The sequence below is a fragment of the Equus przewalskii genome, chromosome 6 (assembly GCF_037783145.1).
Source record: "Equus przewalskii isolate Varuska chromosome 6, EquPr2, whole genome shotgun sequence".
Taxonomy (NCBI): domain Eukaryota; kingdom Metazoa; phylum Chordata; class Mammalia; order Perissodactyla; family Equidae; genus Equus; species Equus przewalskii.
In genome coordinates this window covers 35,346,890-35,361,136 of record NC_091836.1, presented here as the reverse complement: position 1 = coordinate 35,361,136, position 14,247 = coordinate 35,346,890, and the positions used below count along the sequence as shown (strand labels likewise).

The 14,247-nt window shown below is 44.9% G+C and overlaps 1 protein-coding gene and 1 long non-coding RNA gene across 10 annotated transcripts in view; one reads left to right on the top strand and one right to left on the bottom strand.

Annotated features, from left to right (window-relative positions):
* The window catches only part of HYLS1 (HYLS1 centriolar and ciliogenesis associated), a 13,302-nt gene extending 11,090 nt beyond the window's left edge, over positions 1-2,212 (bottom strand). For 2 of the 7 annotated variants that reach the window (XM_070625182.1, XM_008517117.2), the window contains exon 1: positions 1,837-2,140. The gene's annotated coding sequence lies outside the window, so the exon portion shown is untranslated. Of the gene's footprint in view, positions 1-1,449; positions 1,558-1,836 lie in introns of those variants that run through there. The other 5 variants (XM_070625188.1, XM_008517119.2, XM_070625186.1 and 2 more) reach the window with 5 other exon arrangements.
* On the top strand, positions 1,987-14,247 carry LOC103549031 (uncharacterized). Of its 3 annotated transcripts, XR_011541411.1 has the most exons (6): positions 2,110-2,247; positions 11,421-11,574; positions 11,764-11,836; positions 12,164-12,249; positions 13,715-13,754; positions 14,110-14,247. It is a non-coding gene; the product is annotated as an uncharacterized lncRNA (long non-coding RNA). The 3 variants fall into 3 exon arrangements; XR_011541412.1 differs by lacking the exons at positions 2,110-2,247; positions 13,715-13,754; positions 14,110-14,247 and adding an exon at positions 1,987-2,042 and having other exon boundaries at positions 12,164-13,339; XR_544412.2 differs by lacking the exons at positions 13,715-13,754; positions 14,110-14,247 and having other exon boundaries at positions 12,164-13,339.

The following is a 14,247-nucleotide window of genomic DNA, read 5'->3' as shown; positions in this document are numbered from 1 at the left end:
GCAGAACAGAGAAAAGAGATGATTTCCAAAGAAATAATGACTACTAAACATAGAAAAATATGTTTAATATCATTAAATCAAGCAAATAAAAACATTAAGATATCCTTTTAGATTGGTAAGATTTTTCAATACTTAGTGCTAGTCAGTGTGGAGAAATCTGCACCCTTACTCCCGGTGGGGGGGGGTGGGGGGGGTTGTAGATATCAATTTTTCTAGAGAGCACTCTGGCATTATGAATCAGAATTTAAACAGTACCATAATTTCTAAGCCACAGTCCACTTCCAGGAATTATTCTAAGAAGATAAATTGGACAAAAATGCAAACATGTATATGTTCAAGTAACCACTACTATGCTATTTTCTGATGATGAAGAAACTGGAAAAACAAATATCATTAGTGGATTGGTTAAATAATATATGGCACAGTATGCCATAGCAAGAAATACCATGCATCTATTAATGGTAATGCATATTCACAACAGCCAAGACTTTGAAGCAACCTAGGTGCCCATCAAGGGACGAATGGATAAAGATGATGTGGTATTTATACACAATGGAATACTACTCAGCCATAAAAAATGATAAAATCCAGCCATTTGTGACAACATGGATGGACCTTGACTTGGTATTATGCTAGGCGAAATAAGTCAGAGGGAGAAAGTCAAATACAGTCTCATCTCACTCATAAACAGTAGATAACAACACACAAACATAGAAACAGAGATTGGATTGGTTACCAGAGGGGAGGGGGGGAGGGAGGAGAGTGAAAAGGGTGATTAGGCACATGTGTGTGGTGATGGATGGTAATTAGTCCTTGGGTGGGGAACATGATGTTATCTACACAGGAATTGAAATATAAGGATGTACACAAGAAATTTATATAATGCTATAAACCAATGTTACTTCAATAAAAAAAGAAAAAGAATGGTAATGCATACCTACATTTGACATAGACACGTGTTCCTGAAATGTTACTAAGGCATAATCTGCTTTTTAAATGAATATGCTTTATTATATTAAAAACATACAGTTATACAAAAATAAATACATTTTATAAATATGATCATGTAAATACATATTCATAATGCATATATCTGAAGTAAACCCAAATGTGAACAGTGGTTTTTTTGATGGTTATCTGTGGCTGATGGAATTTCGAGTATTTTCTTCCTTTCTTTATATGTGCTTAATATTGCTTGGATTTATTTCTAAAAACAATGAAATTGTATAATTCTTATAATCAGAAAAAAAAGGCTTATTTTCATTCTGTGGTAGGACTATAGGGTTCTTCAATTTTACCCGCTATCCTAACTCATTAGGGAAAGAGATTCTCGCACGGTTACATCCAGAAATTCACAAAACGGGTGTGTAACTAGAGGGTGAGGACGCTTCCCCCTTTACAACAACAACAAAGACGCGAGTCTGCACCATCTGCCCAGGGCGTGGTTACCGTCTCGGCCGCCCGCGGCCTCCGGGGAAGCCGGCGCCCTCGCTGGCTCGGGTCCCCGCGCCCCGGGCCCCGTCCGCCTCGCCGGGCGGCGACCCGGCGGTCCAGGCAGGCCGTGGCGCGGGAGCGGGGCGCCCCACGGGCGGTCGGCGCACATTGTGACCTCGGGGGGCTCGGGCGCGCCCAGGGCACGGCACCGCTTAGACGCGCCTTAGGGAGCAAGAAGCCGGGTTCACCAGCAATGCCGAGGCTAGGACGGCGCTCCAGGGGGGACAGACAACCAGGGGAGGGAAACTCCAACTCCGTGCTACTCAGAACCCGGCCTCTCCTCAGCAGGGCCGCCTGCCCTCGGGGGCCCGTGCCGCCCTCGCCCAGCCTCCGCCCGCTTACCGGTCCCGCCGAGCCCGCCCGCCGCACCGATTCCGCCGCCCGGCTAGCGCGGCTCCGCAGGCTTCGGTTAGCGCTCCTCAGCTCGCGCAAGCGCACAGCCAGCCCACGCGCCGAGGCTGCCGTTAACCGACACACCCGGAGGTTTAAACCAGAAGAGCGAACCGGCGCCCTCGGCCCGCCCTCCCAGCCTCTTATTGGTCCTGAGGGTGAGCGTCTTCCAGGCCTACATTCTGATTGGTGCACCTTTCCTCTTGGCGGTCCCCCAGGGCGGGAGGAAGCCCGGGATTTGGGCTGGCTGGGAATTGCCGGACCCCGTCCGGTCTCTGGCGCGTAAGCGGCACCCGTGGCCGCGTTGCCCTCAGGCGTCACCGAAGGGGAGGAGAGGATTCTCAAGCGTCGGTTAACGGCGAGGTAGCTGGGTTTCTGGAGAGGCGGTCTTAACGTCGCGTCCCCGCCAGCTGAATCGGTCTCTGCCCTTCCCAGCTGCGGCTGCGGGCCGGCGGCGTCGGGCAGGGAGGGCGCTCAGAGCGGGGCTGGAGGCGTGTCCGGCGGCCGCGCCGCTTCTCCCGGACGGTCGCCTGGGCCCTGCGGCGCTCGGCGCTCGGGCTCTCGCGGCTGTCTCCCGGCCCCGTGGCCGCGTCTGCAGCCCCTCCCCGCGTTCCTCTCACGGTGCTCCACACCCTGGCGTCCTTGCTGGAACGAGCACGCGCTTGCGGCCTTCCTCCGGAGTGCTCCTGTCCACTCCCTTCACACAGTCTTCCTCTTAAAAAAATTGTTTTCCTTTGGTGTATGTACCTGGAAAAAAAGGTCTGGTGTTTTGGGAATTGCTGAGGATGAGACCTAAAAAAGAAAGAGTAGAGGTCCCCACAGCTCAATATCCTGCAGCATAACTAAACTTGTCTCCAGTCCTGCGCGTTCTGCTTATATCCCGCCTCACCCGATAGGCAGGTGCCTGCTTGTTGACAAGTTCAATTTCTATTTCTTAAATCCAGGCTTCAATGGGAGGGAAAAAATAATGTTTAATTCTTTTCCTCCCAACACTTCATATTACTTCTTCCTCCTCCCTCTTTGTCTCACGGCCTTCACACTACCACTAAGGCGATTTGGATTTGTTGGGGGAAAGAAAAAAGAATAAACAAAGGAGAAGATGACAGAGTGGGTTGTGAAGCTTTGAATGACCCTATACCTAGATCTCCGATATCTTAGCACTGCTTTAGTGCACACATTCTTTCCCCACCTCGTGAACGAATGTCCCATGTTCGGGTTTGGTCATCTGATACCTGCGTGACTTTTCCTTTGGCATCGAATCTCCAATCAGTCTGCCTTAGAAACAAGAGTAGATAGTCATTTTTCTCACCTACTGCTTTGATCATTCAATATACTCCCCCACCCATTAGTTTCCTGTTATCCTTTATGTTAGAATTTCATCTTTGAAAACTTTAATCGGTAACAACTTGAAGGATCTATCTGCTGTCATGTTTCAAGTGGTATCCTGTGTTCAGCTCAATCCTTGTTTTCTGGTGGATCACTTCATCCTCCAACTTTGCCTAGATCTGATAATAATCCTCATGATTCCCTGAAATCTGCTGAACACAGATCAAAAAACCTTAACCAAGGTATGGAAGAAAATCCTATTCTTGCAAACCAAATTGCATCTTTAAAAAAATTTAGTAAGGAAAATTTCAAACATATAAAAAAATTATATGTAATGAAGCCCCATGAACTCAATGCCCAGCTCTGACAATTATTAACTCATGACCAATCTTGTTGCTTCTGTATCACTATCCATGTACACCCTCTTGTATTATTTTGAAGCAAATTTAAGTATGATTTCTAAAAAAAAAGGAACTTTTAAAAGCATAACCACAATACTGTTGTCACACCAAAGATATTTAATGTATTTCCTTAATATCATCAAATATCTAGTGTTCAATTTTCTACTTGTCTCATCATTGTTTTTTCTTTAGTTTGCTTGTTTGAACCAGGATCCAGTCAAGTCCACGTGTTGTGATTGGTTATGTCCTTTAAGTTTCTTTTATTTTATAATTCCTCCTCCATCTTTTTTCCCTTGCAGTTTATTTCTCGAAGAAACCAGGTTGTTGGCCTTGTGGGGTTTCTGATAATCTGGATTTTGCTGATTAGATCTAAGTGACGTAGTTTAACATGGCTTCCTTACCTTTTGGTTGTAACAGCTCTCTTTCAGATGCTTTCCCTAATTAGGTCTAGCTGGTTTATTAATGCACGAGCATCTTTATGCATTCAAATATTACTTTCAACTGGTTGTGTTGTCATGCTTAAGTTAATCACTCCTTTATGATATCTTTGCTTACCTCACCCCTTTTTTTTTTGACTTTTTCAAACTCCTTCAACTGTAGTCCTCTCTCATCTGACAAATTATCTCCAATCTGTCACGTTTCCAATTCTTCTTTCTTTCTGTCTTCCCAATACTGGAGAATCCAACAACGGCATAAAGAACAGCAAAATGAAAACAACTCTCCCTTGGCCCTGCTGCCGTCTGTTAGCCTTCTTGTCCAATCTCTCTTCCCTGTTTCATTGCTCAGCTGTTCCTTAAGTTCCTGCCTTCTGGATTCTACCCTCATCAGTATATTCAAACTGTACTCTCAGGGGTCACCAGTCATCTTCTTAATAGTCAACTCCACTTGTTTTGCTCAGTCTCATTCTATTTTACTTTTTTTTGAGTGTGTTTGATAATTTATTCAACAAATATTTATTGAACACGTGTGTTAGGTACTGTGCTGTGTCTTAGTGATTTGATGATGAATAAAAAGACACAATTCCTGCCCTTATGAAGCATCCGGTCTGATAGGAGAAATTGACATTGATCAAACAATCACAAATTATTGTACAATTACAGCTGTGTTCAGTGCTAAGGAGAGGCAAATGGTCCAATGAGAATATCTGGTAATAGGGAGATTTGACATAATGTTACTGAACTAAGAGCTAAATGATAAGAAGGGGAAAGGAGTTTTCTAGGCAGAGGGAAGTACACATGCAAAGGCCTATGTGAATAGAAGCTTGGAAGACTCAAGAAATTGAAAGCAGACAAGCAAAGAGACAGAGGGTATAATGGGGCCACAGAGGGAGGCAAGGGCCGGATCATGTAGGTCGTGTGGGCCAAGGCAAAAGATTGATCTTTACCCTCGGAACTGTGGAAACTCACTGAAGTGAGGATTGGGATGTGTTATGTGATGTACTCGGGTTTGCATTTGAAGTTTCATCTTGGCTGCGTTGAGGAGAATGAATCTGAGGAGGGCAAGAGTATATGTGAAGACCAAATGGCAAGCAGTAACAGTGTTCCAGGTGGAAGATGGTGGTGGCTTAGACTACGGTAGTAATAGCCAGAGATAGCAAGTAGGGGACAGATAGAAACATTTAGTGGATAAAACCCATAATGTTTTGAACATGGATTGGCTGGGATTGACTTATGAGAGGATGTCAGGTCATAGATTATTCGTAGGTTTCTGGTGTGTGCAGCTGGATGCCATTTTCTGAGATAGGTGATACTGGAAGAAGCAGAGTTAGATTTTCGGCATGTTGAATTTGAGGTGCCCTTAATACATCTAGGGAGAGAGAAAATTAGGCAGTTGGAAAAATGAGTGTGGAGGTTAGATGCAAGGTATGGTCTTGTGATATTTGCATATAGGTGGATGGTAGTTTAAGTAATGGATGAGAATGAGGTCTTCCAGGAGCGAGTATAGAATGAAAAGAGAAGGCAGTCTACTCTCCTCTTGAAACTCTCATCTGTTGAACTCTGTGACACCACCCTGTCCTGGTTCTTCTCCCGCCTCTTCTTTTCTGCCTCTCAATTGTTGCTGAACCCCAAGGATTGGTCCTTTTCTTTTTCCCTTGGACAACATAATAGTTTTGTTGCTTCTGCTGTTCATTTTATGTGAGATAATTTCAAAACCTAAATTTCTAATCCTTACCTCTTTCCTGAGTTTCTAAAATCTGTCTTAGCTGAATACTAGAATTTCTATATGGATATCTTTTCATCTTCCCAAATGCAACAATCTGAAACATTACTCATCTTTTCCTTCTGGATTCACCCTTGTGATTTCCGTGTTACTAGAGGTGTTATTATCATTTCCCTATGCTCCCAACACTTAAAAAATGATCATTTTTTACTCTTTCTCATCCCATATATCTCATAATCATTAAGTTCTGTCATTTGTTCCCTTGTAAATTCTCATCTCGCTCTGTTCTATTTCCTCTTTTGACTACTAATCACTAGTTCAGCCCTAATTATTTCATTCTTGGGTTCTTTTAGTAATGCGTTTAATAATATGGGAGGATATGACATAGTAATTAGGAGTGTAGGCTCCGGGCTCGTATTATCTGGGCTCAAATTCTGACTCCTCCACTCCCTAGTTTTGTGACTTGGGCAAGTTATGTGGCCTCTTTTTGATTCTATTTTCTCACTTTTAAAATAGAGATGATAATCTGACTTCCTTCATATGGTTGTTGAATTAAATGAGAGATATTGATAATTAAATGAGAAAATGTGTGTTAGTACAGTGTCTACCAAATTGATGATAATAATAATCATCACTGAGATGCCAATAATCACTGAGGGGCAGATATTGTAGAAATTGATATAGAGTGAAATATGTTGATGTAAATCAGAGTTTCTCACCTTCAGTACTGTTGATATCTTGGACTGGGTAATTCTCTGTTTGGGAGGGCTGTTCTCTGCATTGTAGGATGTTTAGCAGCAGCCCTGGTGTCTACCTACTAAATGTAGTAGCATCCCAATAAGGACAATAAAAAATGTCTCCAGACATCAACAGATGTCCACTGTGGTGACAAAATCATCCCTGATTGAGAACCAGCTGTTAGAAATAAGAGGCTAAGACTAGACATGTCAGGTTGTGAATGAGGTTTTCTTTGTACCATGTTTCTTTGTATCTGGTGTACTTCTTAAAGGTGCTTAAATTTTTAGAAATAAGAGAATTAAGAGCTGAGTAGAGTTCTTTTGTGTGCAGAAGGAAAATACCAGGACATTTCTGTGCCCACAGTTCGAGGAAAAGTAGTAAAGTTAAGCCAGAAATTAAGTGGCTTCATAGAAAGTAGTTTCAACCTGAGGCTCAGATAGAAAAGGACCCTAATTTCTGAGAGCCTTAGGAAGTTGTGAGAAGTAATTTTTACTTTGGAATAAAGAATGAAAGTAAGATACCTTGGAGAATAATTGGCCCAAGGGTTGAGCTAGAGTGGGACTGAAATAGAAAGAAGCGGGAACACAGGGAGGAAAGCCTTTGATGCCTTATGTGATAGGTGTCTCCTGAGCTTTACCTTCAACCCAAACTGGGCCTTTCTAGCAAGTGACGTAGGGCCATTTAAAAGTAAATTCTTTTGGACAATAATGCCTTTTTGTTAGTAGATCTTGATTAAATGAAGGTGAGGTATTTGGGACCTTTGGAATAGATGGGATTTTCTGAATTCCCAGTTCCTGACAGCTCAGGACCTGTGAGCAAATACCTGCAGGACTTATATATCTCAGGGATAACATAGCTACCCAATGCATTGAGTTATCAATTTCTTGCTGTTAGCCTGAATGGTGCTGATCATTCCTAGTTCCTGACTGGTGCTGAATACCTTAGAATTGAGGGCACTGTGGCCCAGCCTCATGGTGGCCATGAGAAGTCTGATGGGGGAAGAATTTGTTTCTTTGTTACTTCAGTAAACCAATCTGGTTGATAAAGCCATTGGTTGTAATGTGGAGGCATTGGAGTTCTGTGTTGAATTCTATTTTTTTTTTTTTTTTTTTTGGTAAGGAAGATTGTCCCTGAGCTAACATATGTGCCAGTCTTCCTCTATTTTGTATATGAGACACTGCCACAGTATGGCTCAATGAGTGGTGTGTAGGCCAGCACCCGGGATCTGAACCCGTGAACCCCAGGCCACCAAAGTGGAATTTGTGAACTTACCCACTATGTCACTGCACCAGCACCTAGGTTTGTTTTTTGTGTGTGTGGGTTTTTCTAGCATCACTGGTTAGAAAGTATCTTTTCTCCATTGTTTTGCCTTTGCTCCTTTGTGAAAGATCAGTTGACTATGTAGGGGAGGAAGATATTTCCTCTACCCATTCTAGGTCCTTCTGGCCAGGCTATGAATTAAATTGACATGAGACAGAATAACAGGAGAAAATTAAACAAAGCTTTATATCATGGATACATGGGAGAGACTCAGGAAAACTGGGCAAATCGCTAAAATAGTGGAGGGTCTCATCTTAAATACCATCTTCAGCTACAGACAAAGGAGGATGTTGGGGGTGGAGGAGTCAGTTATGGGAGATGACCAGAAAAGTACAGTAAACAAGAGTAAGGTTATTATGCAGATTTAATTCCTTGCCTTCCACGTTTATAAGAATTTTTAGAGATAAAGTCATCCCCCCTTCTTCTTGGTACAGAGAGGGGGTGATACCTTTACAGATGGAGATTTCCCTTACAAATGTAAATGTCTCTTACAAAGGGTAACTTCTACTTTTCAGAGTTTCTCTCATGTCTGCGGTTTTAAAAAGTAATCAGCCCAAAATAATCCTCATGCCAAAGAGACATATCTTGGGGTGGCCAATTCCAATCCCCCACAACTACATTTGTGTGGGTCTATTTCTGAGCTCTCTATTCTGTTCTATTTATTTATTATCTGTTCTTTTGCCAACACTATACTGTCTTGATTACTGTAGCTTTATAGTAAGTCTTGAAGTTGGATAGTGTCAGTACTCCAACTTTATTCTTCTTCAATGTTTTGTTGTCTATTCTGGGTCTTTTGTCTTTCTGTATAAACTTTAGAATTAGTCTGTTGATATCCATAGAACAACTTGCTAGGATTTTGATTGGGATAGCATTGAATCTATAGATCAAGTTGGAAAGAACTGACATCTTGACAGTATTGAGTCATCCTATCAGTGAACAAGGAATATCTCTCCATTTATTTAGTTTCTCTATGATTTCTTTTATCAGAATTTTGTAGTTTCTGCATATAGATCTTGTATATTTTTTGTTAGATTTATACTTAAGTAGCTCATTTTTTTGGTGCTAGTGTAAATGGCATTGTGTTTTAAATTCTGAATTCCTAGTTCATTACTAGTATATAGGAAAGTGATTGACTTTTGTATGTTAACCTTGTATTCTGCAATCTTGCTATTATTGCTTTTTAGCTCCAGGATTTTTTTTGTTGATTCTTTTATATTTTCTTTGTAAACAGTCATGTGATCTGCAAACAAAGACAGTTTTATTTCTTCCTTCTCAATCTGTATACCTTTTATTTCCTTTTCTTGCTTTACTGCATTAGTTAGGACTTCTAGTACAATGTTGAAAAGCAGTGGTAAGAAAGAACATCCTTGGGGCTGGCCTGGTGGCACGGTGGTTAAGTTCGCACGTTCTGCTTCTTGGCAGCCCCGGGTTCGCCAGTTCAGATCCTGGGTGCGGACAGGGCACCGCTTGGCACACCAGGCTGTGGTAGGCATCCCACATATAAAGTAGAGGAAGATGGGCACAGATGTTAGCTCAGGGCCAGTCTTCCTCAGCAAAAAGAGGAGGATTGGCAGCAGATGTTAGCTCAGGGCTAATCTTCCTGAAAAACAAACAAAAAAAAGAATATGAAAAATAAAAGGTTTTATTTTACCTTCTCTACCTTCTTCAGTCCTCCTCCTTTCATTATACAGATCTGACTTTCTGACCTATATCATTTTCTCTCTCTCTAAAGAACTTCTTTTTAACATTGCTTACAAGGCAGGTCTACTGACAAAAAAATTCCCTCAATTTTTTTTTTGTCTGAGAATGTCTTTATTTCTCCTTCACTTTTGAAGGATAATTTTGCAAGGTACAGAATTCTATGTTGGTTTTTTCCCTTTCTCAACGGTTTAAATATTTCAGTCCACTCTCTTCTTGCTTGCATGGTTTCTGAGCAGAAGTTCATATTATTCTTATCTTTGCTCCTCTGTAGTTATGGTGTTTTATTCCTCTGGCTTCTTTCAAGATTTTGTCTTTATCTCTGATTTTCTGTTGCTTGAAAATGATATATACAAGTGTAGTGTTTTTGGAATTTATGCTGCTAGTGTTCTCTCTCAGTTTCCTGGATCTGTGGTTTTGTATCTGGCATTAATTTGGGGAAATTCTTAGTCTTTATTGTTTCAAATTTTCAAATATTTCTTCTGATCCTTTCTCTCTTTTTTCCTCTGGTATTCCCATTCCGTGTATGTTACACTTTTGTAGTTGTCCCACAGTTCTTGGATAATCTGTTCTGTTGGGTTATTTTTTAGTCTTTTTTCTTTTTGTTCTTCAGTTTTGGAGTTTTCTATTGAGATATCCTCAAGCTCAGAGATTCTTTCCTTAGCTGTGTCCAGTCTACTAACAAGCTAATCAAAAGCATTCTTCATTTCTGTTATGGTATTTTTCGTCTCTGGCATTTCCTTTGGTTCTTTCTTAGAATGTCCATTTCTCTGCCTGCATTCCTCATCTGTTTTTGCATGCTGTCTACTTTATCCATTAAAGTCCTTATCATATTAATCAGTTTTAAATTCCCAGTCTGATAATTCCAATATCCCTACCATATCTGAGTCTGGTTTTGATGCTTGCTCTGTCTCCTTCACACTGTGTTTATTGCCTTGTAGTATGTCTTGTAATTTTTTCTTTATAGCCAAGCATGATGTACTAGGTAAACAGAACTGCTGTAAATAGGCCTTTAGTGATGTGGTGGTGAGGTGTGGGGAGGGGAAGCATTCTGTAGTCCAATGATGAGGTCTGAGTCTTTTAGTGAGCCTGTGCCTCTGGACTGTGAACTTCACATGTGCTTCTCAGGTTTTTTATCCCACCCCTTAGGTTTGACAGGACAGCTAGAGGGGCTGGAATTGGGTGTTTCTTTTCCCATGTGGAAGGCTAGAGGGGGCTGGAATGAGTATTTCCCTTTCCCCCCTAAATTAGGCTCTGATAAAACCCCAGCAGGTTAAACTCTGGTTAAATTTCTCCTAAGGGTGGACCTTCTTACGAACAGTGTACTCTGGTGTATTTCGAAATGGTTCCTTTGCCCCTCTTCTGGAAACATGAGGGAACTTTTCTCCAATTTTTACTGTGAGGACCTGGTACACAAAAGTGCGGGTGCCCCTGATGACTGGGTTCTCCTGGAGTTTGTCTCTCTCTGGGTTAAGAGAGCAATAAAAACTCCACCCTGAGCCTCTAGCAATTCATCAGTTACACTTCAAGATTGCCTACCCTGGCTCTGGTTCCTGCAGAGGTGGCTGCTCAGGGATTTCTACCCCAGTAAGTCGTAATTCTCAGTATTCTCTTGTTGGTCGCTCCACTGGGGGGCAGCAGTTTGCCCTGTGACCTCACGTCTCATGGATTTAGGAAGAGTTGATGTTTTCATTTTGTTCAGCTTTTTACTTGTTTTTAGGATGGAGTGGCAACTTCCAAGCTTCTTACATGCTCTATAGGAAACCAGAAGGTCTGTTCTTTTTTTTTTTTTTTTGAAGGAATAATATTAACAGCACATTTTTCACAAGAAGTTCAAAGTTATTGGATATTCCATTTGTTGCAATAATGTGAACTTTGTATTTCTTTCCTCAGTGCCCGCCCTGGGCCAGGAGTGCGCCACCGTGCACTGCAGGTCAGCACTTCATCTGAGCCTCCTCAGTCCACCTTCTTGTTCCTCGTAAAGCTGTCTGAAGAGAGCTTTGTAATCTCATTATGACCGAATTTCCCTGGGAAAGGAAGGTAGCCTGTAAGTGGGAGTATTGGAAAGTGTGAGTGCGAACCTATGATCTGTCAAGCCGGGATGTCACCCGACCTGGCTATTGGGCTTTCTCCACTCTCTGATCCGACAGACCAGGGAGCTGCCAACAGGGAGCAGACTTGTTTGTTCCCTAAAGCTCTTCAGTGCACTGTAATATTTGGATTTTTTGCCTTGCAGCATGGACATGAAGGAGGACCTGGAAATACTGATGGCCTTGGAATGAGCCGAGCTAATAGCCAACTACAATCAGGTAAGGCCCAGGAGGAGATCATAGCCAATAGGAACAGATCCGGCCCATGCGGGAACCACAGGCAGCAGGAGCACTTATGTGGCAGGGATCATAGCCATGGACGAGCCGGCAAGGCCCAGGTGGGGGTCCCAGCCAGCAGGAACAGGTGAAGCTGTTAGGCTGTTCCCATTCAGATGGGCATGTCCTTGTCCCTCATGCTGTGCCCATTGTCAGAGGTTTTTGGGCGCCTCCGGGATGCAGGGGAGGGAGGAGCCATCCTGCTCCCTCTTTGCCCTTACGTCCCTGGCTCTGGTATGCCCTCACCACAGTGCCCCCTCTGGGTTTCAGGGCTGCCAAGGAAGGACACTGGTGGAACCTTGGAAAGATGCTGACCTCTTGCTGTACAAAGTCACCGACCATCTTGGTTTTTTGCAGTGAGACATCTGGACACCCCTCCCATCTCATCTCAGGGATGGTTTCCATTTGTGGAAACACCCATCTCTTCAGCTCAGAGCCTTGTCCCCTGGTGCCTTCTGTGGGCCAGGGTCTGTACTAGGCTTGAGCTGAGAGACCCAGCATGCAAACTTGGGGAAGTGTGCAGGGAGTGGAGCTGGGCATTTGGCCAGGCACCTGGGCACTCAGTGGTGTGGCCTCCACACCTGCAAGGGGGATGGGGTGATGATGTCTTCCTCCCATGGTCAGAGGGGGGGTCCAGCCTGGTCAGCAGTGGCTCCACAGGGTGAGAGGCACCTGACCCAGGGTTGTCTGCCCAAGCCTGTGGGCAGTTATGCAGAGGTCTCCAAGAGCTCAAATGGGCCCAGCTGAGTAGCCACCTTGGGACAGGCACAAGGGGCAGCAAGGGGTGTGGCCTCAGGCATTGAGGGAATGGGCAGGGGATGCATTCAAGCAGGACCTGGCCTCAGAATCTCATGGGAAGGAAGGTGACAGAGGCAGGTTGAGTTTGCAGTTGAAGACTACCTGGTCCCTTTGTCTGGTGCTGGGAGGAGATTTAGGGTGGAAGTCTGAGCTAGGCCATGGTGGGGGGAGAGAGAAGAGAATGAGGGGAGATGGGTCTGGGGTGATATGTTTGTGTATGTGTGTGTATCTGGACGGACGTAGCCTGGGGCAGGGCTGAAGACACTGGGTTCCCAGGATGGTGGCATCCTTTCTGGGGGAGGTCAGCCTGGAATGGGCCGAGGCCCTGGGTGAGCGACTCACCTGAGACACCTGAGCCAGGGGCTTCGGTCAGTCCCAAAGACACTGCAGCATGAGGGAAGGAGGCTGATGGCCATTGCAGGAAGCCAGCTGAGGCTGGAGACGTGGTGTGGGGCCAACCTGGCTACCTGTGGGGCCCTTAGTCACTGCTCATTGCCCAGTGGACAGGCAGTTGTTTGGACTGAGCAGGGGTGGGTCAAGCTCAGAGGTTCTGACAGGACAAGGGGCAAAAGATGGGCCAGAGTGGCTGAAGTGACGGATGAGAGAGGGGTGAGGTCAGGGGACAGGAAGGGTGCAGGGAAAGGCAGGGTCCTGTGAGGGGCATGGAGATATCAGCAGGGTGGGCACAGGGTGCACTCTGGCTGCACTGGGCAGTTCTCAGGCCGACCCAACCCCAGGACAGTGGCAGGTCACATCCTGGGGGCCTGCTGTCAACACCCCCTGTGCCAGCACCAATCCTTCTCAGGCTCCCATAGAGGGCACCGCCTCCAGCCGACTGTAGCTGGATCCCCCATAAGCACCTGTCCTCCCTCTGCCCCACATCACTGACACCTTTCTGGGGTCAGCCCTCCCCTCTGGAGTCTCCTGGGCAGAGACTTGGGGGTTGATGGGGGGCAGGCCTGGTTGTTCCCTGGCACCTGGCCTGGTGCAGGTCCTCATGGCTCTGCTTCTCCTGCCTTCCAGTGAGAAGGAGCTGCCTGGCCTTGGCACCCAGGAGGCAAAGGTAAGAACCCATCCTTGCTGCACAGGCGAGAGGTGGTCCTGGGTGCGGGGCTGTGGTTCCTGCCACCCCTGACCCCAGAGCTGTCCTAAGGGGAGATTTTAATAAACCCACCTGTCCGAGAACCACACATGCAGCTCAGGGGTGGCTGCCTGCTGGCTGCCAGGACCCCACCTCCAGGCTGGGACGTGACTGGAGGCCGAGTGTCTGTGTGAGAGGGTCTGTGCCCAGGGTCTGCGCCTTTTCTGGCTCCTTTGAGTTTGCTCATGTCAGGGCTCCTAACGTGACTCATGCTGCACTAAGTGCCACTCTAGGAAAGCTGGCAGTGTGGCTAACACTGCCATTTCTCATTTTCCAGCAAAAACACCAAGAGATTGGACAAGTGGACAAGTAGGTGAAGATATTGAGGAAGTAGAATGAATACCACAGCAGCGAGAAGTTACAGACCTGAGCGATGGGCGGGCAGCATGTTGTCTTGACCTTAAAGGATGATGGG